Here is a 24,413-nt window from a genome sequence, read left to right as displayed (position 1 = left end):
CGGCGAGGGCCGGAGCCCCGCGCCCCTGGGACTGCCTGCCTGAGCGTTCCCGGAGCTGCAAACCCCGGCCTTCCTCCTTCCTTTTTTCCCTTCCTTCCTTCCTTCTTTCCTTCCTTCCTTTTTCTTAATGTTTCCTTTTCTTGTGTTTCTTTCTCCCTTTTCTTCTGCCCTCTCTTTTTTTTATCTTTTTCTTTGTGATTGTTTATGCAAGTTTGTTTTAAAAGTTCACCGGCATGCTTTCTTTTCTTTTAGACCCGGAGACCGTGATCTCACCCAGACGGTAAGATCAAAAGTCTCCGCTCGCCCCCAGCCTGCGGGCTTGGGCTCGGTCCAGACGCCTCCCTGAATGCAGATGTGCTGCTGCCGTCCTCCCGGGCTATAAAGCCGCCTCCAGCGCCTTCGCGCGCGCAGGAGCGCTCGGAGTTGCGGGGTGCGGACCCCGGGCGGTTGCGGGGAATCGGAGTCCGGCTGCGACTGGGCTCCCAGGCGGGCCTTGTGTGTGGCGAACTCGGGGGCGGGGGCGCGGCGAGCGGTTGGCGCCTGCGGCCGCGGAGGCTAAAACAACTGCCCCTCCAGGCCCGGGAGACTCGGCCGTGGGGCGTGAAACGCTTCTTGCGAACGAGGAAACGGTGAGTTGGCAGACGCCGCCCGCGGCCTCTCGGTTCTGGTCGCGGCGCTGGGAGCCTCTTGCCTGGAGGAGGGTAGGCGCCGCGCGAGGTCAGCTCCTGCCCGCCCCTGGCTCACCTTCCCAGCACCGAGCGCCCTTTTGGGCGCGCCGGTAGTGATGGGTGCACAGCGCGGGGCGCCACGCACGGAAGGCTGAGAGTTTCGCCCTGGCTTGTGCTCCCCTCCTCCTTTGCTTCCCAACGCTTCTCTCCAAACCTCAGTTCCCTCCTCCCCCTCCCCCTGCGGGCCACGGCCTGAGCTCCGGTCTCCGAGCCGCCCGAAGCCACCGCCCGATCGCTACCTCGCCCTCCCCCGCTCGGGCGCCGCGCGCGGTGCGATCCGCCCTAACATCTGTCCGTCCAACCATTGGCGCATCCATCAGTGTCACTGAGCTGCACATCGCAGCGACAACCCGTCACGCGCAACACGGGCTATGCGGAGTGCAGACTGCGACCGCGCTGCCTTGCCCGGACACTCAAACAGGGTTCTGGCCCGGCGTGGCACTGCCTGGAACCCTGATCTCTACAGTGTTCTTTTAACCATACGCACCGCCTTTAATACCAAGAACTCCAAACGGGACTAGTTTTGCAGGCCATGCTAACAATGGGACAGATGGAGAGGGACACTGTCAACCTAGCCCTAGCAATTCCAAGTTCTCTTTGCCCCTTCTCTGTGGACTGGGTGTGGCGTAGGAGAAAAGGCAGGGAGGCTTCCCCGATCTGCACCAAGCACAGTGTGTACTTGAATGCAGGGGCTTAAATGGGCTCCAGCTCGGCCGAATCTGGGGCACATCTTCTGGCCAGAAGGTCTAAAGCTAAAACTTTGCCAGGCCCCTACCTGGCTGCTGCCTGTGAGGAGCGAGAGAGAGGGAAGGAAACGCGGATCCCAGTGAAAACCAGGGACTCGATTTAGGGAGTAATGGTGTCAGGGTGGCAGTAGGTCTGTAATTCATATGTTATTTACAGAGTGAGAAAGGGCAAGGCCATATGTTTGAGAAGCCAGAGCTTTGCGGGTAGTTCGCAGGGCGCCATTCTCCAAGAATGCTGACCTCCCCCGTGGTTACCATTGCTTCTTGCTTTCCCCACCCGTACCTCTCACCCCGCTGTCCAGAGGGCAAATATCTTCATATAGGTGCCTGATCAGTTTGGCCAGGCCAAAGGGGCTGTCTGGTCCTCCCCCTAAGAAGTTCAGGGGAAGGGCGCACGGAAGACCTACTCCTTGGACATCTGCGGCGTGGCGGTCCCTGGCATTTTACCTGCGCGTATTCCTACTGCAAATATTTCTGCCCGGGTGTCTGGTGAGTTCTGCCCCACTCAAGAGTCGGCTACAGGAGCGGGTCAAAACCTGTGCTTGTCTTCGTTCCGCGATTCGCGAGGTAGAAGGGATACAGGAGCCGCTTTCAGCGCCGGGAGCCAAGGTCTGCGCGGCTCCGGAGGAGGCCGGAGACGGCCGCGGCGGCGCTCACAGGGGCTCCTTCCTGCGGGAAGGAGGGACCGCGCTCCAGGGTGCGGCCGAACCGCTTTCACGCTAGAGGAGGGCGGAAAAGCCGGCGCCCGGCGGAGGAGCTAGAATTCTGTAGAAGGTACCACCGTGTAGAAATCTTTCCACCTCACTTGGAAGAGTTGCGGACACCCCTGAAAAGTGACAACAGGCTTCCGCTCCCGCGCAGGCACCTGGTGACTTAGCCGAGTGAGAGCCACGCAAAAAGTGACCCCCAGCCCAGTGAGACGCTCCCAACTTTCCGAGGTGCTGCTTTTCTGGGCATTTTTAAGTCCCTAAACACAAAAGAAGGAAAAGCGGGCTGAGGGGCAGTGGTGAGACATATCGAAATGCCCAACGGCAAACGCCCATGGGCGAAACTGATGGCTCCCATTGTGGCCAGGTGGCTCACCCAGCAGCGGGGTGGCAACGTGGATAAGTCCAGAAAATTCCAGGGGGCCATGAAGACAATTCATGACCCCCAAGATTGTGGCCTGGGCCCAGTGGAACCCTGGTCCTCCTCCCAGGCGGTGCCCTGAGCGTTCTGCAGTACAGATCCTCCCACATGCCAGTTTTTCAGGTCAGGGGTTAGAAATGTGATTCTAGCCTTCCAAGCCCTGAGACCTGCAGGCCCCAGTCCCTGGGCCTACTTGCGTGGGGTATGTCGTGCCACGGGGAGACTTGGTGCGCTTGACCAACCAGAGCCCCACCGGGGCGAGTTGGGGGGTGGGGGAGTTAAAGGCGGGCGAGGCTAAACAAGTGTGGTGGAGGGGCAAAGAGCTGGCCCCAAAACAGGATGCTCCAGGTAAGGAAGCTGTAGCAGGGATGCGGGGACGCAGCAGTCGGCCACCGCCGCCGCCGGGAGGCAGCCGAGGTTGTGTTCAAGGTGCAAATGAGGGCAGTGGGTGACAGTCCAGCCTGACCCGGTGGGGAAGGCGGAAGTATGTCCCCATTTGGCATGGCCACTGAGGAAAAAGGCTTCAGGAAAGAAGGTGTCCTTGAAGCTGCCAGTCCAAGACAGATAGCCAGGGTAGGCCAAGGTCCCAGGAACTTGGGAGCCTGAACCCAGGCCATGACCAGAGATTCTCTGTGCCCTGAGGGAGGAACTGGCCAGCTGGAGGGACAGGACACGCTGGGTAGAACACGCAGGGAACCTGCACCCCATTTCATGGTGCGAAGGCTTCAGGCCCGGTGAAGGGCCCTTGGGGAGCCCACTGAAGGCCCAGCAAAGGTCATACCAAGTGCTTTTTTCCTACCTGCCTCCCCCTGGACCGCTGGCCTGGACCGGCTGCCCCCTTACACACTCCTCACACTACCTTCTGGGCTAGGCAAAGGAGGTACCCTACATGCAGAGAGGCTGACTGCCTCCACCTGCACACCTCGACCAGGAATTGGGCCCCAGGACCTCAGCCCCTCCCTCAGCGCTAGAAATCTGGACTCTGGGGCCAGGCCCTCACCAGGCGGTAAATTGTTTGCTGGAGGTGCATTTACAGAGCAGCGAAGTTTGTTTCTCTTTTTCCGGTAGCTTTGTTTTAAGGAACCAGATGTTTTGTCTGTAGATTCTCCCGAGAACTTTTATAGTTTTGACGTGAAATAAGCCTTTGCAAATCGGAGCGGTATATTAACACCACTTCTGTGGGGGCTTTCGGGGAGCTGCATTGGGAGGTGCCTGGATGTGAGATGGGGTAGAGTTATGGGATGGGGGTGCAGATCTCTCTTTGAAGAAAAGTAGGAGACCTCTCTCTCTCAAAGTCAAGAATTGGTGTTGGGGTATGAAGCACCTCCCCCAATACACGGGGTACCTGTATGCCCCCCACCTTTCCCCTCCCTGGGGCTTTACTACTTTGTAAATTTCTCGTAGCTGAGTGCACAGAAGTCTGGCCCAATTTTGCCAACTTTTCACCTGCCTGCCATTCCCGTAGGACCACTGGACTCAAAGGCAACAGGGCCTGTGGTCTTCCCAGGCCAACCTTGATACCCCTGGTCTTTTGGGGAGGGGCAGAGCAAGGGAGCCCCAGGCTGGCCCTGAGCTCCCAGCACAACTGGACACAGAAAACTTTGGATGGAAGCTGACCTGACCAAGCCCCTTAGGAAGTCAGGGCTGGCAGGTCCTCCTCCTCAATGCCTCATTTCTATCAGCTGGAAATTTCCAGGCAGTTTATAAACGTGTTAAAGCAAAACCAAACCTATACACCTAACAGAGGGAGGGAGCATGGTAATCCGAGGGAAAGCAGATCTTACTACATACCCCTCTACGGGTTGGGTGATTCCTGGAGACCACTTTCTCCAGTTTTCTAAGACAGGCTGGGACCACACCCACCCCTCCCCCCAAGCTTGCCTGTGTTCTTGGTCTTGGATCTCCAAATTTGGAGAGTCCAGTTTGGATCTTTCTTCTGTAATTATTTTTCAAGCTCACTCATTTACGGAACTTTGAGGAAAAAAAAAAAAACTTTTTTAAGAGACCGGAGATTTAATAAAGAAAATAAGAAGTCTTTGTGTTTTGGTCTAAGGAGGTCAGGTACACAAGTAAGTCTAGCTCGGAGAGGCAATTACTGGCGAAATGCCCTTTGGTCAAATCCCACGCGCCTACTTTGACTTTTGCGGGGAATTTCCCGAATTACTCGCTGCTGCGTGGCATGGTTTTTCCCACTCTGGATGAAATGGGTTTTTGGAAACCTTTTGGGCAGAGCTTAGAAAAAAAGAAAAAAGAAAGAAAAAAAAAAAACAGAAACAAAAAACCACCCTGGAGACAGCTGCAGCCGTGTCGGGGCTCACCCCTGGCTGGGAGAGAGCAGCCCTTTGCTAGCTGGAAAGGAGAGGTGCTCAGCCCTTCCCGCGCCGATGCAAGAGTTGCCGGCACCAGCGGTGTGTCTGAATCAGTGCGTGGGCAGCCCAGTGCGAGGCTGTGTTCGGACTCCAGTGGAGAAACACTGGAGGAGGAAGAGGAGAAGGAGGTCTCAGATATCAACCCACCCGCTCTTCGCAGACCAGACAGCCCAGCTTTGCATGCCTGGTGACCTCATTAACTGGCCGGGGAATTTGCAAGATGAGGAAGAATCTCTTTTCCTTTTCTCTTCCTGTATCGCTTTTTTTCTGTCTTACACATTATGGTTTTGTGTTCGTCCCTGAATTTACAAACGGGAAAGACCGAGGGCAATTCTCGGTAGGACAGGTACAAGAGAGAGGGGCACTGGGCCGGGTCTTCGTTCTTTCTCATTTTCTGTTGCCTGAAGCTTGCGCGTATCACTGGTATGTCCGGAATAGGAGAGCGGGAGTTCTTTGGGACGAGGTGGTCGGAAGGGTCAGATTCTTTGTATGCAGGTAGTGCCTGACCTCAGAGGCTCTGAGCTCCCCAGATTTTCCTCCTCTGCAGAGAAGCTCTGAATTCTTCCCATCGTCTTCCTCTTTCTGACACTTTTCTTTCCCATCTCTTTCCTCTTCTTTCTTCCTTCCTCCGCCTTTCTCCGGTTGCTTTTTGCGTTCTATCAGTCCCTCCCCAACCCCCACAAGGATCCGGAAAAATGATCTATTTCGGGTCTAGCAAGCGCTCACTCCAAAGAGGTCGAATCCTCCTCTCTGTGGTAAGGCAGAGGCGGCCACTCCCCGCCCCTCCGTCGTGCGCAGCCCGCAAGGGAACAAGGTACTTTGTAGTCGCCGCAGCTTTTTAGGTGGGGGGCTGGGGGGGGGGGGGGAGGTCAGAAAGAGGTTGACACTTGGTTTAAAATAAAAGAACATGTTAAGAAGTTTCAAAGCTGCCAATAAAACCCTTTAAGTGGCTTGTGATTCAGTGCCTGGAGTTGCGGCGATGGCATTGGTAAATGACTCCAATGCCCAAAGAAAAATATTACAAATGCCGCTGTCTCGGCCACCAATCGGGCGCCGCTCTCCAGCGCGGGCGGTGGCTCCTCTCCGGCGCGGAGGGCACCCGCATTTGCATGATAAATTGACCAGACAGGCGGCAGCCAATGAAATATTCAAATGAGGCCAGGGGTGAGGGGTGGAGTCCCGGGGGCTCCCCGTGGAGCCCGCGGCGGGAATGCGCGGTACCACCTCTCTATCAGCGCCCTCTAGAGGTGGGATATCGGGGGCGGTCGCTCCAGCCCCAGGGACAGAGTCGGGAGTTGGGCCAGGGAGGTGGTGGGCTCAAGGTGCTCTCAGCGCTGGCCTCCAGGACTAGGTGCGCGGCCGTCTCCTTGCGCCTCTTGCACTTCGACTGTTGGGGGATTGTAGAGGCCGGTGGTGACCTCTGAAGAAGGGGTTTAAGAGGAGATCTGGCCCCTTCACCCCAACCCCTTCCCTAGGTTGTCCTAACACAGCTAAAGCTAAATAGTGTGCCTGCTCTATTGACATAGTTTCAAGACAAGACCTTTGCCCACTCAGGTCCACAATACCTTCCCCAACGTCCTGCAGTATTGAAATTCTGGAGCAGACAAACCCAACTTGCCCTGAACAGAGAACTGTGTGCCCACGCGGGCCCCAAAGTCCAGGGCACCGGGACCTAGGACTGGTTTGGGGCACCTCCTGGGAAAACACGTCCTGGAGCAAGTGCCCAGACCATGAGGCAGGAGCTCCTATGAGTGTGCAAAGGCAGGCAAGGAAGGAGATGTGTACAGGCTACAGATGTCCAGCCAGGAGGGGTGTGGAAATAAGTGTGCGTGCAAGTGCACACAGAAGGGACCAGCTCTGCCCTGGTGCTGACCTGCAGGAAAACAGGACTCGACAGGCACGAGGTGAGGCCAGCTTCCAGGCCTGGCTCCTTCTGGTGGCTCAAGACTTAGTGGGGGGCTTTGCACAGAATACTGGGCTGCCTTCTGCCAAGGACCAAGGGATATCTCTTGTCCCCTGAGCCTCTCTCCCCTCCCCCCAGCCCCATAGCCCCTCTTGTGCCCAGTACCCCGGGGCCTTGCCACCCTACCCCTGCAGCCTTATTTTTCAAGTACAGAGGTTTTAGAAGTTCACTTGTCTCTCCCCGGTGTGGACTGGTGAGAAGGTTTTTCCTTCTCCATCTTCCCAGCAGTTAGAGTAGGGTCCCGGCCAACAACTGCTCCAGGGAGAGCCTGATCTCCACCCCTCTTCTCAGCCAAAAGGTGGTCAGGCTGAAGGGAAGTCTGAGATCCTGCCCAAAGAGCCGTCTAGGTGCCTCTCTAGGAGACATACTCAGCTCAGGCAATCATCCACAGCCATCCTTCCTTCCCTGCCTCATTCTTGAGGGGCAAGGGGGACGATGGGGAGGTGGGGCCAGGGGGTGTTCTCAGAGCCTGGCCCCAGGCTGGTCACCCAACTGTAAATGCACATAGAAAAAAAAAAAATAGTAGCACTGAATACAAATTTGAGAGAGTCTGGATTTTGACTTTTGATTGCCTTACAGATGTTAGCAATACTTTCAAAATATATGACCCAAAGAGGGGGATTGATTTGCATCATTTAAAGTTTTTAGGAGCGTTTCAGCTGAAGAGAAGGGGCTCTCTGGGTATATGCTGGGGGAACAGCTGGTGTTGGGGTAGGTTCAGGTATAAAAGGAGCCTCCCTGCTTCCAAGAGAACACTCGTCCCAGCCGACATGAATGTCTGGGGATAAGGTTCCCACTAGGAGAAAGCCTTTGGTCTCCAAGGCAGCAAGGGCACCTGCAGGGCACAGGCACTCCCAGCCGGCAAACCCTCCTAACTCCTCCTCAGGCCTTACCTGTCGGCCAGGACAAATGAGACTTGAAAATGGGCCAGAGTCATTCTCCAACAGTGAAATTTGTCAAGGAGCCACTCCTTCTTCAAATGTCCAGAATTGCAAGCCGCTCCCTCTTGGGGATGAGGCATCTATCTAGGGCATGTCGTTGAGAGTCAAGAAGGGAGACATTAAAGGGGAGAGAGTAGAGGGCTGTCTATCCAGCCCAGGACCTGGTCCTACCTGAACCAGATTAGGCACCAGGAATGAGGGAGCAAAGGCTGCAGGGAGGAATGAAGGAAAGCAACTTTCTCTTAGGAGAGAAATACCAGCCAGCAGCGTAGAAAGGTCAAGCCCACAGTGTGTCTGCTCTGGGTGTGCACCTGTGCACTTTGTGGGTGAATGCAAGTTCTGACCGTGTGATGCAGGGCCTGGGCTCGTGACCCATAACTCACCAAGTGCCCTCCTGCAGATTGCTACCCCATCTTTGAGCCTTCTGTCCTTCATCTCTAAAAGCAGCTCCCTCCATCGTAAGCACTGAGTAGGGACTCGGGGAGGAAACCTCCGATCAAAGTTGGAGATGCCCTTCCAAACCTTTGCCTCTTTGTGCTACATTCTGGGAGCTTTCAAGGCCGGACAAGGGTTTGAAAGAGAAACAGTGTTACCAGCTGCATGCCCACCTGCGAGTCTCAGTAGAGCATGCTGTCCCAGTACTTGTGAGGCTCACCTGGGCTGACGCATATGTGGCTGCTTTGGGGAAGGGCTCAGCATATGCAGTAGTTGTGCAATAAATAGCCATGGGGTCAGACCTCCCTGAAGATAGGCATATAAATGGCGTGAGGTTGGATGCACCCCAGGATGCAAGCAGGTGCTTGGAGTGGGGCAAAAAAAAAAAAAAAAAAAAAAAAAGAAGAGGGGAGTTTCTGGAGGCAGAGCAGTGCACAGGCCTCCTGACTTCCTGGGAAGAGTGAGCATTTGCAGGGCGAACGAGGCAGATTCCGCCAGGTTTTTCTGGGAGCTAATTAAAAAAGGGGTATGGTGAGGAAGCTCACTGATATTTCTATTTTCCCTGTTAGTAGTGACTGGAATGTGTGCCATCCAGGTCAGATGGAAAATAGAAGCCTGGAAAATCTGACACCCTCATTGATTTGCTCTCTGCCATCGCTACTCGCGAGAGGAAGAGATGTGACTTCAAAATTGCAATTAGGAACCAGCCCGCTAAGGGTTCCTTTCGTGAGCTCCCGTGCTGTGCCGATCACAGGCCTGCCTCTTCTCATTTCCTGAGGAGGTAGGTTCACTCATAGTTTTCAATGAAGCAAGCGATGCAAATGTATCATGCCCCCTCCCCACAATAGAGCTCATACCTGCCGGTCTGGCGCTTACCTTTCCTTTCGGTCAGGTCTTTGAAAACATGGCAATTTTCCCAATGTTTTAAAAGTATTAACTCCCCTTCAAACATTCTTTAACCTTTAATGTTTTGTAACTTGATGAAAAGGTCATTTTGTTCTGAAGATGCAGCTGTTCCGTAATTGTTCAGCTCTCAGGGCGAATTCCATCCAAATCCGGAATTCTTTAACAGGATCCAAACCACCGTGCACACGCATGTGCACACATACACATACACTCACAGCAAAATATAAGCTAATATTTTCCAATATACATCCATGCATATGTACATATAGCTACCTATATATATGTGTATATATGTATATAATTATTTATTTATTTAAATATTTGTGTTTATGTACACATGTATACTCCCAGGGACTTGGATTTGGATTACCGTAGTCCCCCCTTCTCCATGGGGGGTTATGTTCCAGGACCCCCGATGGATGTCTGAAACTGGGCAGTACCAAACTGTATATATCCTCTGATTTTTTTCCTAAACGTACACACTTACGATGAAGTTTAATTTGCAAATTAGGTATCGTAGAAGGCTAACAACAACACCTAGTAGTAAAATAGAACAGCTGTAACAATATACTGTAATAAAAGTTGTGTCCGTGTGGTCTCTCTCTTTCCCTCAAGTATCTGATTGTGCCGGACTCACCCTTCTTATGAGGAGGATGTGAGTTGATGAAATGCCCACACCATGAGATGAAGTGAGGTGGGCGATGTGGGCATCGTGACCCACTGTCAGGGACTATTGGCCTCCTGACCGTACATCAGGGGGATCATCAGCTTCTGGAACATAGATGACCGCGGCTAACCGAAACCACGGAATGTAAAACCGCGGATCAGGGGGCTAATATAATATCTCTAGTATTTTCACGGCAGGACTTCTTTGCAGGAAGATATCTACACAACTGACTTTTTTTGGATGCTAAGGTGTGCCAAACACTTGACGGTCATCATTTATTATGCACCGCGCTTGTTAACTGATTTCTTAAAAAAGATTCAGTCAATTTCTAATTTAACAATTCATTGCTGTCCCTGCAATAAATGCCCCCAGAGACCTAGGAGAATTGAGACGTTTTTCCATCTGTCTTCTTACGCAGCGTCAGCTTCTTAGCGGTCATGGGCTCTAGTAGCTGTTTTCTTGTCACTTCTCTCTTTCTAAGCTGATGTATTCTTGGAAACAGACTTCTAAGCATGTTAGGTTTATATTTAAAATGGAATTAATAGACTCAGATAAGACCATAAAAGTATTTTCTGCAAGGAAACTGCATGAAGCTTATGCCTGGATGCCACAGTATATATTTTACTTACTCGAGAGGTATTGGGTGTGGCCTCCTGCGTTTCTCATTGTGATGGTTGGATTTTTTTTTTTTTTTTTTTTTACTATTTTTTAAGTTTTATTTATTTATTTTGAGAGACACAGAGACAGGGCGAGCGGGGGAGGGGCAGAGAGAGAGGGAGAGAGAGGATCTCAAGTAGGCTCCGCACTGTCAGCGCAGAGCCTGACACGGGGCTTGAACCCATGAAACCACGAGATCATGACCTGAGCTGAAACTGAGAGTCGGACGCCCCACTGACTGAGCCACCCCGGCGCCCCAATGGTGGTTGAATTTTTAAGATGAAGACCTCCAGGCAAATTAGAAGCAGTTGAATAGAATAGCTTGCCTTAAGTCTGTGTAGACTCACATGAGGAACAGATCTGATCTAAAGTGTAACGACAGACGCTTGGGTGGCTCCGTGAATTAAGCGTCGACTCTTGATTTCTGCTCAGGTCATGATCTCGGGGTCCTGAGATGGAGCCCCACGTGGGGCTCCGCCCTGGGCCTGGAGCCTGCTTGAGATGACCTCTCTCCCTCTCTGTCCCTCTCCCACTTTCGAGCACACGCGCGCTCTCTCTCAAAATAAGCAAATAAACATTAAAAAAAATAATAATAAAGTGTAATGAATCACTTAGAGCACTCTATAAGATTCATACTCATATGAAACTTAAGAGAAAGGATTGATCCTTTAGTACAAAGGATACAACTTTTACTTAAAAGCAAATACTTCTAAAAGGCTTTTGGTTGCAGTAAATGGTAATGAAGGACGGCAAAGGTTAAGACCGCCAAGATGGTCTCTCTTTGGGGTCATTCCTCCAGAACGCCTCACTCGGAATCTCTCATTCCACATTATTATTGGTCCCAGACTGGCATTTCTCTGGAATCCAGTTGTTTTGTTTATTTTTTTTACTTCTTATGTTCCTGTGTGTGAGATATGTTGCAAATGCAGAAGAATGGGTCAATCATGTGTATGGTTTAAATAATTTTATAAAAGCACCTAGATGGCTCAGTTAAGTGTCCAACTCTTGATTTTTGGCTCAGGTCATGATCTCATGAACCGTGAGACTGAGCCCCACATCTGGTGCTGTACTGACAGTATGGGGCCTGCTTGGGATTCTCTCTCTCTCTCTCTCTCTCTCTCTGCTCCTCCCCCACTCATGCTCTCTCTCAAAATAAATAAATAACTTTACCTAAATAAATACATAGCAAAAAAATTATAAAACAAACAACTGGGTAACCACCACTCAATCACCAGAAGCCCCCCAACATCTCCCAGTTATAACCCCGTTTCCTGGAGGCCGCCATCTTGATTTTTATAGCGATCTCTTTATTGCCTTGCTGTGTGGTTTTAGCATGTAGGTGCACCTCCCTGGGCCTGTCTTTCAGCTTTACACAAGTGAAATCATATTGGATGGATTATTTTGTGTCTTCTTTCTTTCACTCAGCTTTACATCTGTGAGGCTTCCATGTGGACATGTGCAGTTGGTTATTTTCAAAGTCGTTGGCCATGAATATATGGCAATATAGTAGTTTTCCCCCCCCCCCCCGCTGTTTAGCTATTATGAAAAATGCCACTGTGAGCACACTTACTCATGTGCTGTATACATGTGTGGCAGAGCCTATCTGTTACACATATATGGAAGGTTGCTTGGTCATACAGCATGCATATCTATAAATCCCAGCCGTTTTCCAAAGAGATTATGTCAAGTTTCACTCCCAGAAACTATTCTTAAGTCTTTCCATTGTTCTACATCCTTGTCAGCCTATGATATTATTAGCTTGTTTGTTTGTTTTTCATGCATCCTAATCTAGTGCTTGGGGTTGCTGTCTCACTGTGTTTGACTTGCGTTTCCATAAATGCTAAAGACAGGGAGCACCCTTTGGTATGTTTGTGGTTGCTTGGATTTCCCTTCCCGTCAAAGTCCCTTTCCCATCCTCTGTTGGATACCTGAGTCCTCTGTTTCAGAGACGTTGTTTCAAGTTGCTTTGGCACCGTGGATCAGAACAGAAATGGTTCGAGGAGACCCTTAAGTGTACTTCCTAGGATGCGTTAGTCGGCAAGTGATACAGCCCCCTACTGTCACTGGCTTAAGGACATTGTCTAGTGGTGAATCCCAGCTCAGCTATACAAACAGGAACCCCGTTTTCTCTCCCCTCCTCTCATCCACAAGGCGTTTTGTGTCAGGATTTCAAGAGTCCCCCAAATGGTAAGTAAAACTGGTTGCTTCTTTGTTCACACCCATCAGGAAAGAGAATCTGAAACTTTTCACTGACCCGTGTAATCTCTGTCCTTCCCTTCAGTTTCCAGGGGCCCTTTCTGTGGAGCAGTGCCTGTCACCCGGGAATGCCAGGCTTTGACTGGGTTCATGAGCGTCTCTTGTAGGATAAAATGAAAAGGATGGGGGGAAGGTCAATCTCAAATGGCCATCACATTATACCACCAAGCCTGCAGCTTTCAAAAATGATTGTTGTTTTTTTTTTTTAATTTTCAGAGTAAAATTCACTCTTTTGGTATACGGTTCTCTGAGTTTTGACAAACTTAGAGTCCTGAAACCACCACCACAATTAAGATTTGGGATAGCTCCCGTCACCCCAAAATGCCGCTGTGCTGCCCTTTTGTAGCCAATAGATCGCTCTGCCCTTCCTTCCCACACCCCCCACCCCTGGAAACACTGACCTGTTCTTCATCCCTCTAATTTTGCCTCTTCCAAAATGTGATCTAAATGCAATGCTATAGGATGTCCCCTTTTGAGTCTGGCTTCTTTCACTTAATACGATGTATTTGAGATTGGCCCATGTGTGGAGTGCATCAATACGTTGTATGGAGGTACCACAGGTTGTTTTTCCGTACACAGCTGAAGGACAACCGGCTTGTTTCTACTTTGGGGTGACAATGAACGAAGCTGCTATAAACCTAAGTTTATGAACGTAAGTTCCCATTTCTCCTGGGTTTCAACACCCAGACGTGGATCCCTGGGTGCTGGGTCATATGTTAAGAGTATGTGTAACATTATGAAAAGCTGCCAAACTATTTTCCAAAGTGGCTGGATCATTCTGTATCCCCACCAGCAATGAATGGGAATTCTCTTGCCTCTAAAGAGAGCTTAGTGGGCACAGAAGTGCTTTGCAGAGAGTGAGGGCGCTACTCAGGGCACCGACGTGGGGGAATTCAGAGGCGATGGTTCTGAACTCTCAGCTCCCGTGGGCTCCTGGCCCACCTCGCTGTGTGCAGACAGGCCATATCTATTTCCAGGGCATTTGCTTCTCCGAAGGGAGACGGGGCAACATCACTCTGCCCATTTCGCAAGGGAGGGCATAGCACTGCTTTTCTCGGGTGAGCCAGCGTGGCTTTATCTAGTAACCATCGGGAGCAGGATTCCATCGGCCTCATATTTTATTCAAAACTCACAAAGTAAAATGAAGTATGGGCATTTGGAGCATTGTTACACTGTGTGGCAAGAACTAGTCAAGGACCACATCCAAATGCACCATCAGAATGTCAGAACTGGCAGGGACCTTAGCAACTCTCACTTTAGACCTGGTAACCTGTCACACAGCCGGGTCCCCAAAAGCACAGGACTCTGCATTCCAGATGCAGGGCAGGGGCTCACCAAAGGTGAGCTGGGACAGGCTCATCAATCAGGGTAGCTATGCACTGGGGAGCAGAGATGAGGCATCCCCCACACCTTCTCGTCTTTCATCTGAGTGCCCATTTCTGAGGCACCTTCACATTTCAAACGTCCTGAGAATATGTTTAATTAGAACTTAGCCATACAGCCTTTTGAAATAAAACAGAAGGGGCCGGCTAATTATATCTCTCAGCATTCTGTGGCAAATATATATTTTTTTAATAAAACACTTTCCTAACCAGAGTAATCCCTGGAGATGCAAATCCTCATTTATAAGAAGTTTCCCAAAGGGAGTTAAAGAGAAGATGCCTTATAAAGAAAAGAGACAAAGAGCGTGGAGAAGTGTCCTCAAAGAGCTTGTAAAAGATACGCTCGTTCTGAGGTTGAAGGAGAGGTATCTTAGGGATGCAAATTTTTATTTCAAATGTTTTATCATTCTTTCCTGTATTTTTGATAATTTATATGCCCCCCTTTCAGTTATTACCACAAGTGCCCATATTTCTCATTCTGATATTTTTCCTAAGTGCCGTAGCTAAATAAACAAGTGATTTTCTCAAAATGCACTTTATCTCCTGATGGTGCTTCCCTGTCTCTCTCTGTCTGTCTGTCTCTCTGTCTCTCTCTTTCTCTGTGACTCACCCCCTGTCCCTTCACGCAGGCACCTCGGTGTAGCACAGAGTGTGGGTCTGGGTGTGGCGTCCTCTCTCGTAGTCTCGGCGGCCCAGGCGGGCAGGGGAGGACTGGGGCCCTCTGGAAGCAGTGGCTGATGGGACATTTGCATTCATGAGGCTGACAGCCCCAGTGGGTAATGGCAGTAGTAGGGATAGCTAACGTCTGCTGGGAGGTCGCTCCACGCCTGGCAACGAGCTAAGAAGTATACGTAACTTGTGTCGCTTAATCCACACAATACCGACTGTAGGTGTTCTTAACCCATTTTGTAGATGAGGAGAGGTAATGAATGTGTGAAGGACCTCATGGCTGTGGGAACTTGAACTTGAGCCCAGGTCTGTCGGCCCCAGAACTCAGCCCTCCCCTCCCCACACGAGGCTCCTAGAACGAGCTTTGTAGCTCTGTTCTCCGTACGCCGTGTGGTGCGGGCCCTGCGTTTCCAATGAAGTCCCCGTGTCAGTTGAGGGTCCCAACAGAAGAGAGGCCACACCCAAATTAGGATTGTTCGCAGGGGATGTCCCAAAGAGGCTGTCTGGGAAGGGAAGGAGCAGGTGAGCACGGCACAAGAGAAAAGTCACAGAACTGCTGTAGCCCCGAGGCCCGCGGGCCACGGGGTAGCGATTGTAGGCTGGAAGTCAGACGGAATGTGGCAAAGGGCATCTTCAGAGCCGTGACCTTCAGAAGACCTATAGGGAGGTGACCAGGGAATGGCACTCTGGGACCGCCCTGTCTCCTCTTCCTTCACTTCCCCCCAGACTGCCCTTTGGACACACCTGTCAGAAGGTAGCTGGCAAAGGTCATGCACTCATCCAGGCCGGCCCCCCAAGCGCAGCACCCTGCGCTCCCCCAAAACACCCACGGGCACCAGCTCGTGTTGGGAGGGAGGAGGGGGACCGCCAAGAGGGGTCTCGGGAGCAGGCCTTGACTTGCCGAGGGAATAAATATCCACAGAGGATGCACTTCCACAGAGAAGGCTGGGCATCTGCCTTGTGACGGCATGTATGCTGTGAAGGTGCAGACGTGAACGGACGTGCCTTTCCACCCGCAGCCTCTTACAACGTTCGGACAAACTCCTGTGACCGGCCCTCTTTCCTTGAGACACGATACGTATAGCTCTCTCTCATCAAAATCCTATGAAATAAAATATAGTTGAAAAATTAGAAAGAAGGGGCACCTGAGTGGCTCAGTCGATTAAGCGTCCGACGTGATCTCAGACTTGTGGGTTCGAGCCCCGCGTCGGCTCTGTGCCGACAGCTCGGAGCCTGGAGCCCGCTTCGGATTCTGTGTCTCCCTCTCTCTCTCTGCCCGTTCCCCACTTGCACTCTGTCTCTTTCTCTCTCAAAAGGAAATAAACATTAAAAGAAATAATAAAAAAATTAAATAGGAAGAAGAGAGAAGTCATTTATCATCTCGTTCTCCAAAGACAACCACCGTTAATGGTTAAATAGACCCCCTCCACTTGCTGTCCCCAATGCTCTCCCCTCTGAGTGACAGTAATATTGTTTAAGAAGTTTTGAATTATGAATTTTTGATCGAGGGCTGTCACAGCCTTTTGCCATGTTATGATCAAATTTTGGGTAAACAGAGTTTTTGATGGCTGCGTAATATTCCCTTGCATGGATGTAAGAGCCCATATTACCTACCATTCTTCCACTATTTAGGTGTTCAGGCTATTTTGTGGTTTTCATTCCTATTATACGATACTATAAGTAATAACTTTGTGTATAAAGAATTTTTTTTTTTCACATTTCAGATTATTTCTTCAGGATGACATCCCAAAAGTAAAATGATGGAATCAAAGGTTAAACCTTTACCTAACACAATGCCGGCTGCAGAACAGACGGGACTTCAGCCAGTATGGTTACAAGCGTTCATGGGGAGGCTCTTGACCAATTCCTTACTCAAGGCCTTTCCTCTGGAACAGGCAATTCTTAATTTTGTTGTAGCTGCATTAAAACAAAAAAGGCAAAAGAAACAGGTAAAATTACTTTTTTAAAATGTTTCATTTGTTTATTTTGAGAGAGAGAGAGAGTGTAAACAGGAAAGGGACAGAGGGAGAGAGAATCCCAAGCAGGCTCCACACTCAGTGCAGAGCCCGGCGATGTGGGGCCCTGTCTCACGATCGTGGGGCCGTGACCTGAGCCAAAACCAAGAGTCAGATGCTCAAACGACTGAGCCACCCAGGCACCTGGTAAAATTACGTTTAATAATACATGTTATTTAGCCGGTTACGTCTAAAAACTACTATTTCGAGATTGCAATCAACATGAAAATTATCAATGTTACATTTTACATTATTTTTCGTGCAAACTGCGGATCTGGTGTGTATTTTACACTTACAACACATTGCGGGCCGGCCGGGCCAGTCACATTTCAAGCACATGACAGCCACACAAGGCAGCTGAAAGCTACCTGTTGTGGACAGTGCGGATCTAGAGCAAAGAATCTGCCAGAAATATTTGCCACTGTTGGCATCTTTATCTTTGGCCCCAACCCCGCTGTGTCTTAATGGCTCCCCCAACCCCCTTCCTGGATTTTGGGTTGAAAGCAGAGCAGGTGATCAGGTTGCAACATGACTTCCACCCCTGGGTGTTTTCACCTGTTGCCCTCATTCCTGCCTTGCTGCTAACAAACTACGGTATCCCCTGCATCCCAGCTCCTGTGGACTGATTCACTCAGAAATACTCATTGAGCGCTTCCTAGATATTAACCCTGTGCCCCGCCCTAGGGATACAGGTGAACCGACAGACTTTTCTTGTGAATTCATTACAGAACTTATCAGTGTTCTTGGGGTCTCGTGCGGAGACAGACTTTAACCAAATAATTGCACAAGTATGTAATTGCACACTGTGGAAAGTGCTATGGAGGGAATATACCTTTTAAAAATGCTAGCCACAGGTCATGGTGTGATTGGCCTATCCCTGGAGGTGTTTATTTATTTATTTTTTTAATGTTTATTTATTTTTTGAGAGGGAGAGAGACAGAGCATAGGCGAAGGAGGGGCAGAGTGAGAGGGAGACATAGGATCTGGAGCAGGCTGTAGGTTCCGAGCTGTCAGCACAGAGCCCGACGCGGGGCTCGAACCCACAAACCGCGAGATCATGACCTGAGCTGAAGCTGGGTGCTTAACCCACTGAGCCACCCAGGCGTGTTGAATAGAGGTTGTCCGGCGAGGCCGTCTTGGTGAACATTGATTTGACAGATGAGACTTCAGTAGGAGCATCTCAAGGTCCCCTCTGGTCCCAAGCATCCCTAAACTCCAATTGGAAAGTCTTTGGGACAGATAGCAGCTCACCGGTTCTTACGTGAGTGACCCGTTCATCTGTTGTGGTCGTCCTCTCGCAAAATACTCGGGGCCAGCTGAACAGCGGCATTAAGGGGAAGCAGAAGGCAGTTCATTCATTCATTCTTCATTCATTCATGCATCAATCCTTATCACGCAATCTGGGGGATGTCAGGCACTGCTCTGGATATTCAGAAAAGCTAGGCCAGCATTCTCTCCGGCCAGATGATACTGCCGACTGGACACGCTTTCCCAGAGAAGATAACAATTTGAAAAAGAGGAAAAATCAATGCTAATAGAACTCCTTTTTCTGGTTCCTAAAATGACATCGTCCACAGCTGCCAATGCTTTGAGCCCATGGCTGCCGTGGGAGGCAAGAGCCGTGGATGGATGCAATCTCGTGAGCTTTTCAAACCTGGCCAGATCAATAAACGCGAGGCAGAGATGAAGGCTGCTGGGTGGAGGGAGGCTGGGTTCAAGGGGCAAAGTGTACCATTCCTCTTGTACCCCCTGAAACAGGATAGGGAACCTCCCTTCAGCCCGAAGTCTCCGGGGACAGGGTAATTTCAGCTGCACTTGATGTAGCCTATACATCACTGTCTTCTTGACCAGCTCTCAAATTAAACTCTGATGTATAAAGTTAAACAAAAATGAGATAAAAATTGGCAGAGGTTGAAGAGGGTCAAAGTAGTCAAAACACAAGGTAGACTATTGCTCCTTTTGATATATGTTATTCTGTGCGCTCAGAAAAAATAAAATTATAAGTCTCCCCGAGACTGTCTCGTTGAGAATGAGGCATTACTAATTTATTTTCAATAGACTCCCAGGTTTCCTAGCTGGGAGGAATGTTCTAGGTATTGTTTTCGGGGGAAAGAGGCCACGGTTCAACCTCAAAAAAGGCTGTGATGACGGGAAAGCTTCTTGCAAAAATCGGAGTCCTTCACAGCAGCCTGACGGTGACCCTGGTGGCATGGCCGTGTCACAGACTGCGGGGTCTGACGGCCTCATCTTCTCATCTAATCCTGCAAAACCCTAAGGAGCAAACCACACAGCATAGATCACCGCCCCCTTTGACAGCTGAGGAAGGGGAGACCTACAGAAACCCGGTGTCTGAAATAAACATCAGCACACCTCACCTCGTAGGTCCCGGGACACAGAGGCGAACAGGACAGAGGTCTCTCCTACAGACCTCGCCTTCCAGCGCGAGGGAAAATCATCAAGCACAATGACTGAAAGTAAAATATGCTTGGGGCCCCTGGGTGGTTCAGTCGGTTGAGCGTCCGACTTCGGCTCAGGTCATGATCTCGCGGTTGATGAGTTCGAGCCCCGAGTCAGGCTCTGTGCTGACGGCTCAGAGCCTGGAGCCTGCTTCAGATTCTGTGTCTTCTTCTCTCTCTGCCCCTCCCCTGCTCACGCTCTGTCTCTCTCTGTCTCAAAAATAAAGATAAACATTACAAAAATAAAAAAATAAATAAAGTCTGCTTATGGGTAGACTGAGTTGCTGTGGAAAAAATGAAGTAGACAGGGGACAGGCGGATGGGGATAGAGAAAGTCAGTTAGAAGGTGTAAACGAAGGGAGTGACAAGATTGGATTTACGTCCTTAAAAGATCACAAAGGCAGAGGTGCAGAGAATTAACTTCAGGGTCAAGGGCGAGATAAGGAGGCCGTGAGCGGGCAATGACAATTGTCTAGGTGAGATAGGGCGGTGGCTTGGGCCAGGGGGTGGCCGTGGCAGTGGGGTGCAGAGCCAAGGTCTATTCTGGAGGTAGGACATCTAAGAGCGATCTCCGGCTTCTATCCCAGGGCCCTTTCTGCGACGGAACACCACCTGGCATATCGTGACACCGATGCACCCAAGTCCTGAGCAGGCTGCTTCTCTGGGGGGAGTAAAGATGGGGTGCTAGACAGCAATAGCAAAAAGCAGGGCTTCTGGAGAGGGGGTACCTGGTCCAGGTGTGTGCATGTGGATGAGTCGTGATACACATTACCACCTTCAGCCTTATTTTTCCCAATTAATTGGGAAAGTTCCCTTCCAGCCCACTTGCCTCTGTTCTTTCCTTAAGCATCTCTGCTCTGGCTCTTGTCTCTGTGGTTCTATAGAAACCACTCCCTTCAAGGCCATTGTCACCATGGGCCTCCACCCCGCCCCATCAGCGCTGCTGCTCTGGGACAGGTGGACCAGACCGACGAGCTTTCTGGCATCCCAGTATCTCAGTAGGCAGTTGACGCCCACCCACCTGGCACCACGAGATGGGTTTCCCCACAGGTTGCGACGTCCGTGGGCAGAAGCCAGGATGGGGTTTATGTGGACGACAAGGGCAGCCTCCGGTCTGTTTGCTGATGCAACCACAGCTGCCCCGGAGCCCGCCTCCTCTGAGAGGCTTGGCAGGTCCACGTATGAGGGTGTCCCAGGTAGAGCTGAGCCCCGAGCTGGCCAGTTTCCTCCCTCTGCAGAGATGTGTGAGGTTGGCTAAGCCCCAGGACAACCTCAGGGCGAGCTCCCTGAGCCCTTGTGGAACATCTCCTCAAGTTCCTTCTCTGTGCTGGGCTCTGGACCGAGGCCGGGGATCAGGGGAACAGAAGCACCGATCTACCAAAGTCACACCCTTCTTGGGGACACAGTAGACCATACCTCTCCTTCTTACTTGGAATTCAGTGTGACTTTAACTAAATGTTGTCAGATGGAACGTGGGCAGAAGTGACGTGTTCTACCTTCAGTCTAACCCATAAAAAGCACCCTGGGGGCACTCCGTGCTCTTTTCCCTTCTACTAGCTGGATGCAGATAGTGGCGAGGAACCAGGGTAAAATCAAGTCGAGGCACAAAGTAGAGGGAGCCTGGATCCCTGAAGGACGGTGTGGACGGGCACACCCGGTGCAGACTGCCATCCAAGCAAGAGATAAACATCTGCTCTGTCGCGCTTTGCATGCCGGGTGGCTTTGTTACGCTTTGTTAGCCTCCGCTAAGTGATGCAATTTCTGCTCTCAAGGAGTTTGCGATCAAATGAAGAGAAAAGCCTCAGCTGCACCATTCTGGAACAACAGTAGGTGGCTTTCAAGAGGAGATGAGTAGTTGGATTTGGGCTTTCGGTTCTGAAGTCATGCGCTGCAGGCCCCTGGGCCTGTCACCTTCCCATCGAAGCTCTTTTCTGGAAAAGTGGAGAAGGGTCAGAGCAGGGGAAAGGCCCTTCTGGCAGGGGAACATCACGGTCGAGGGCTCACAGGCAGGGCTTGAGGCAAGGATGAGAGAGCCATGTTGATTCTCCTTAAGGGAAGAAGAAGATGGGCACCTAATAACTTCGGCCGTCATGGGGCAGGGTGACGATCAGAACTCTCTCACTTCCTCTCTCTGACCTAACACGCCCACCTCTAGAATTCCTGAGGAAGCAGAGTCCTCATCCAGGCCAGGACCCCCACCTGTTGTCCTGTTGTCTGGGTGCTCACAGATAAGTCCTCCCAGACCTGCATGCTCGACGAGAACAGCTCCTTTGTCCGGCTTTCTCCGGGGCTCGTGAGCCCTGGGGTTTCATCCTATTTCTGAGCAGAGGATCCTGGCTGAGGCTTCCAAGTGTCAGCCAAGATTCGAATGTCGTCTTCATAGTCACTGTTCCCAGCTAGGCACGGACAAGCCCAGCTTGGGTCTGTCTGTTCCCAACAGGCCAGGAAGCAGAGCCCTTTACAACTGAGGAGCCCGAGCCCAAAGGGTAAAGGCCCTGCTCGTCACGCTGGACACCCCCCGGGGCTGGCAGGACGTCGGGGCTGTTCACAGTCACTTTTTTCCCCTTGTTGGGAAAGACAGATGCCAATGCCACTGGTTCTCCCGTTGCTGACATGAACCCCACGCACACCCTGACTGTGCCCAGTGAATGGTGCCGTTCCAGGCGCTCCCCCCCAGACGAGCATCATGGAGCTGACATCTACAGACTTGCGTTCTAGACCCTGCTTTTACTGGTGGCGTGACCTTGGCCTTCCCACTCCTCCCCTCCCCCTGCCCATTCTTTCACGACGGTTACATCACAAGTTTTCGTTAAATGAATACTCATTGTTCATTATGTAGCTCTTGCTGCGTGTTGAGGCCAGGGATGTCCTAGGGTTGTTCGGTTGTTTCCGTTCTCACCTTGTCTTTTCTGGAGCCAAACTGCTTGAGTTTCTTTGTGCACGTGATTAAGGTTGCCCACACCTGCAGCCTCTGGTACTGAGAGTGTGCCACAAGGTCAGACACGTCGGGTCACCTGCCGTAACAGTTTCTTCTTGCCCCTGGACGCATCCCCTCTGCGGTCCTCCGATGTGCCGTCTGGTTCCTTACCGTGTGAGTGACCACACGGCTAGTAGCATCCGGGGCTTTCCATCACCACCAACCTGGGGATTTCCTTCACCTCTTTCAGCCTCTGGATCCCCTGTGCCCTGCAGCTTATGTCTTTTCTTTCCTGGCGTAATCCCTCCTTTTGTTGGTCCACAAGCCCCAGCAGCTTTCTGATAATGTGCTTATGGGGTCTAAGTTCAGCTGGCAGGACAAACAAGTCTCCTCTGCCTCCTCGTCTGAGCACTCTTCCCCGCAAACAAACAAACGACAACAAAAAGAACAGCAAATAAATGAAAGGAGAGGAATGCCAAACCAAAATACAAGCTCCATTTCTTTTTATGGAATGAGCAGACAGCCGTAACCCAGTATTGCAAAGGATGGGCTATGTGTCTGTGGCTGGAACCCCAAAGTAGATCAGAAGACACCACAATGGTCACTGTGGGATAGTCTCCGGAGAGGAATAGTTAGACTGCCCGATCCCCTCTGGTGAGCCTATGACCCCCTCCATGTCCTCTTGGAAGATGGGAAGGTGACTCAACTGAGAGGTCCGCGAATGCAACCCAAATAAGGGGCTTGGGGGAAAGTCTGTCATTAAACCCCTAGTGCCGTCTCACAGAGCAGAGGCAAGTCAGGAGGCCACCCTTCTTTGTGCCATACAGTTCCTGTGAATTTTAACACGCGTATAGATTCGTGTGACTAATGGCACCGCCAAGATATAGAGCGGTTCCACCCCCCATCACCGAAACACCCTCATGTTTCCTCTTTATAGACATGCTCTCCCTCCACCACTAACCCCTGGGAATCACTGATCGGTTCTCCGTCGCTGTATCGTGTCTCTTGCAGAGTGTCATTCAAATGGAATCGTATAGCATGTCACCTTTTGAGACTAACATCTTTCACTTGGCGCAAGGCCTTTGAGATTCCTCCGAATGGTTGCATGTAGCAATGTTTGCTGCTACGTTGCAAGCCTGAGTGGCGTTCCCGTTGTATGGATGTACCACAGCGTAGGTTCCCATTCTTCCTTGAAGCATATTTGCATTGTTTTTGGGGTGGGCAATTATGGTAAATATTGCTACAAACGCTTGCATACAATTTTTTTTTTTTTTTTTTTTTTTTTTGCGTAAGGATACGTTTTTATTTCACTTGGGTAAACACCCAAGAGTGGAATCATTGAGTCATAATGGTATGTGTCTGTTGAACTTGATAGGAAGATGCCAAACCTTTTCTGAAGTGGCTGTACCATTTTTCATCCCCATCAGTAATGTCTGAAAGTCACTGTTGCTAGACTTTACCAGAACTTGATATGGATAGTAATTTTTATTTATTTATTTATTTTTTAGTGTTAGCCATTTTAACAGTTATGGGCTGGTATCCGGCCACGGTTTCATGTTGTATTCTTCTAATAGCTAATTGTGTTGGATGTCTTTCATGTGCTTATTTCCTATCCTTATATCCTTTGGTAAAGAGTCTCTCGAAGTCTTTGTCCACTTTTTTAATTGTTTGTTTTGACGCTATTGAGTTTTGAGAGTTCTTTATATATTAAAGGTGCAAACTCTTTGTTGTACTGAACAGGTGATTTGCAAGTATTTTCTCTTTTCATTCCCTTCTCTGTCTTCTATAGAACAAAAGTTTTAAACTGTGATGTTGGGGACCAGCTTTAAATGTATTTCCATCTCCATCACTGTGCACTTAGTGAGCGCCTATTGTATGCAGGTTCCTGTTAGGCATTGTGCTTTAGAAGAGTAATGGGATTTAGGGCTTGAAGGATCATCTGATGACGTCACCGTCCTTCCTCTAAGGGAGGCAATGTCTGATTTACACCCAGAGTCCTGGGAGGGGCTTGGGACTTCCTCAGATTTTGTGTCACTGCCTCTTCTCAGTTCCAAACCTGTTCATTAGAATTACATCCGGGCATCCCTGTCTTGACCCACCCTCACAGAAGCTGTATCTTCCTGCCCTCCAAGGCCCACTTGGACAATCCACCAGGCCCCGAAGGCTCCTCTGCTCTAA

At 50.5% G+C, this 24,413-nt stretch overlaps 1 long non-coding RNA gene across 1 annotated transcript; it reads left to right on the top strand.

Annotated features, from left to right (window-relative positions):
- Nucleotides 1-815: 815 nt before the first annotated feature.
- LOC131500375 (uncharacterized) lies at nt 816-16,793 on the top strand. Its single transcript, XR_009256265.1, has 2 exons — nt 816-9,091; nt 16,572-16,793. It is a non-coding gene; the product is annotated as an uncharacterized LOC131500375 (long non-coding RNA).
- The last annotated feature ends 7,620 nt before the right edge of the window (nt 16,794-24,413 follow it).

This window comes from Neofelis nebulosa, chromosome 17, assembly GCF_028018385.1.
Source record: "Neofelis nebulosa isolate mNeoNeb1 chromosome 17, mNeoNeb1.pri, whole genome shotgun sequence".
Taxonomy (NCBI): Eukaryota; Metazoa; Chordata; class Mammalia; order Carnivora; family Felidae; genus Neofelis; species Neofelis nebulosa.
The sequence above is the reverse complement of the archived record's forward strand: the minus strand, read 5'-3'. Positions and strand labels throughout refer to the sequence as shown.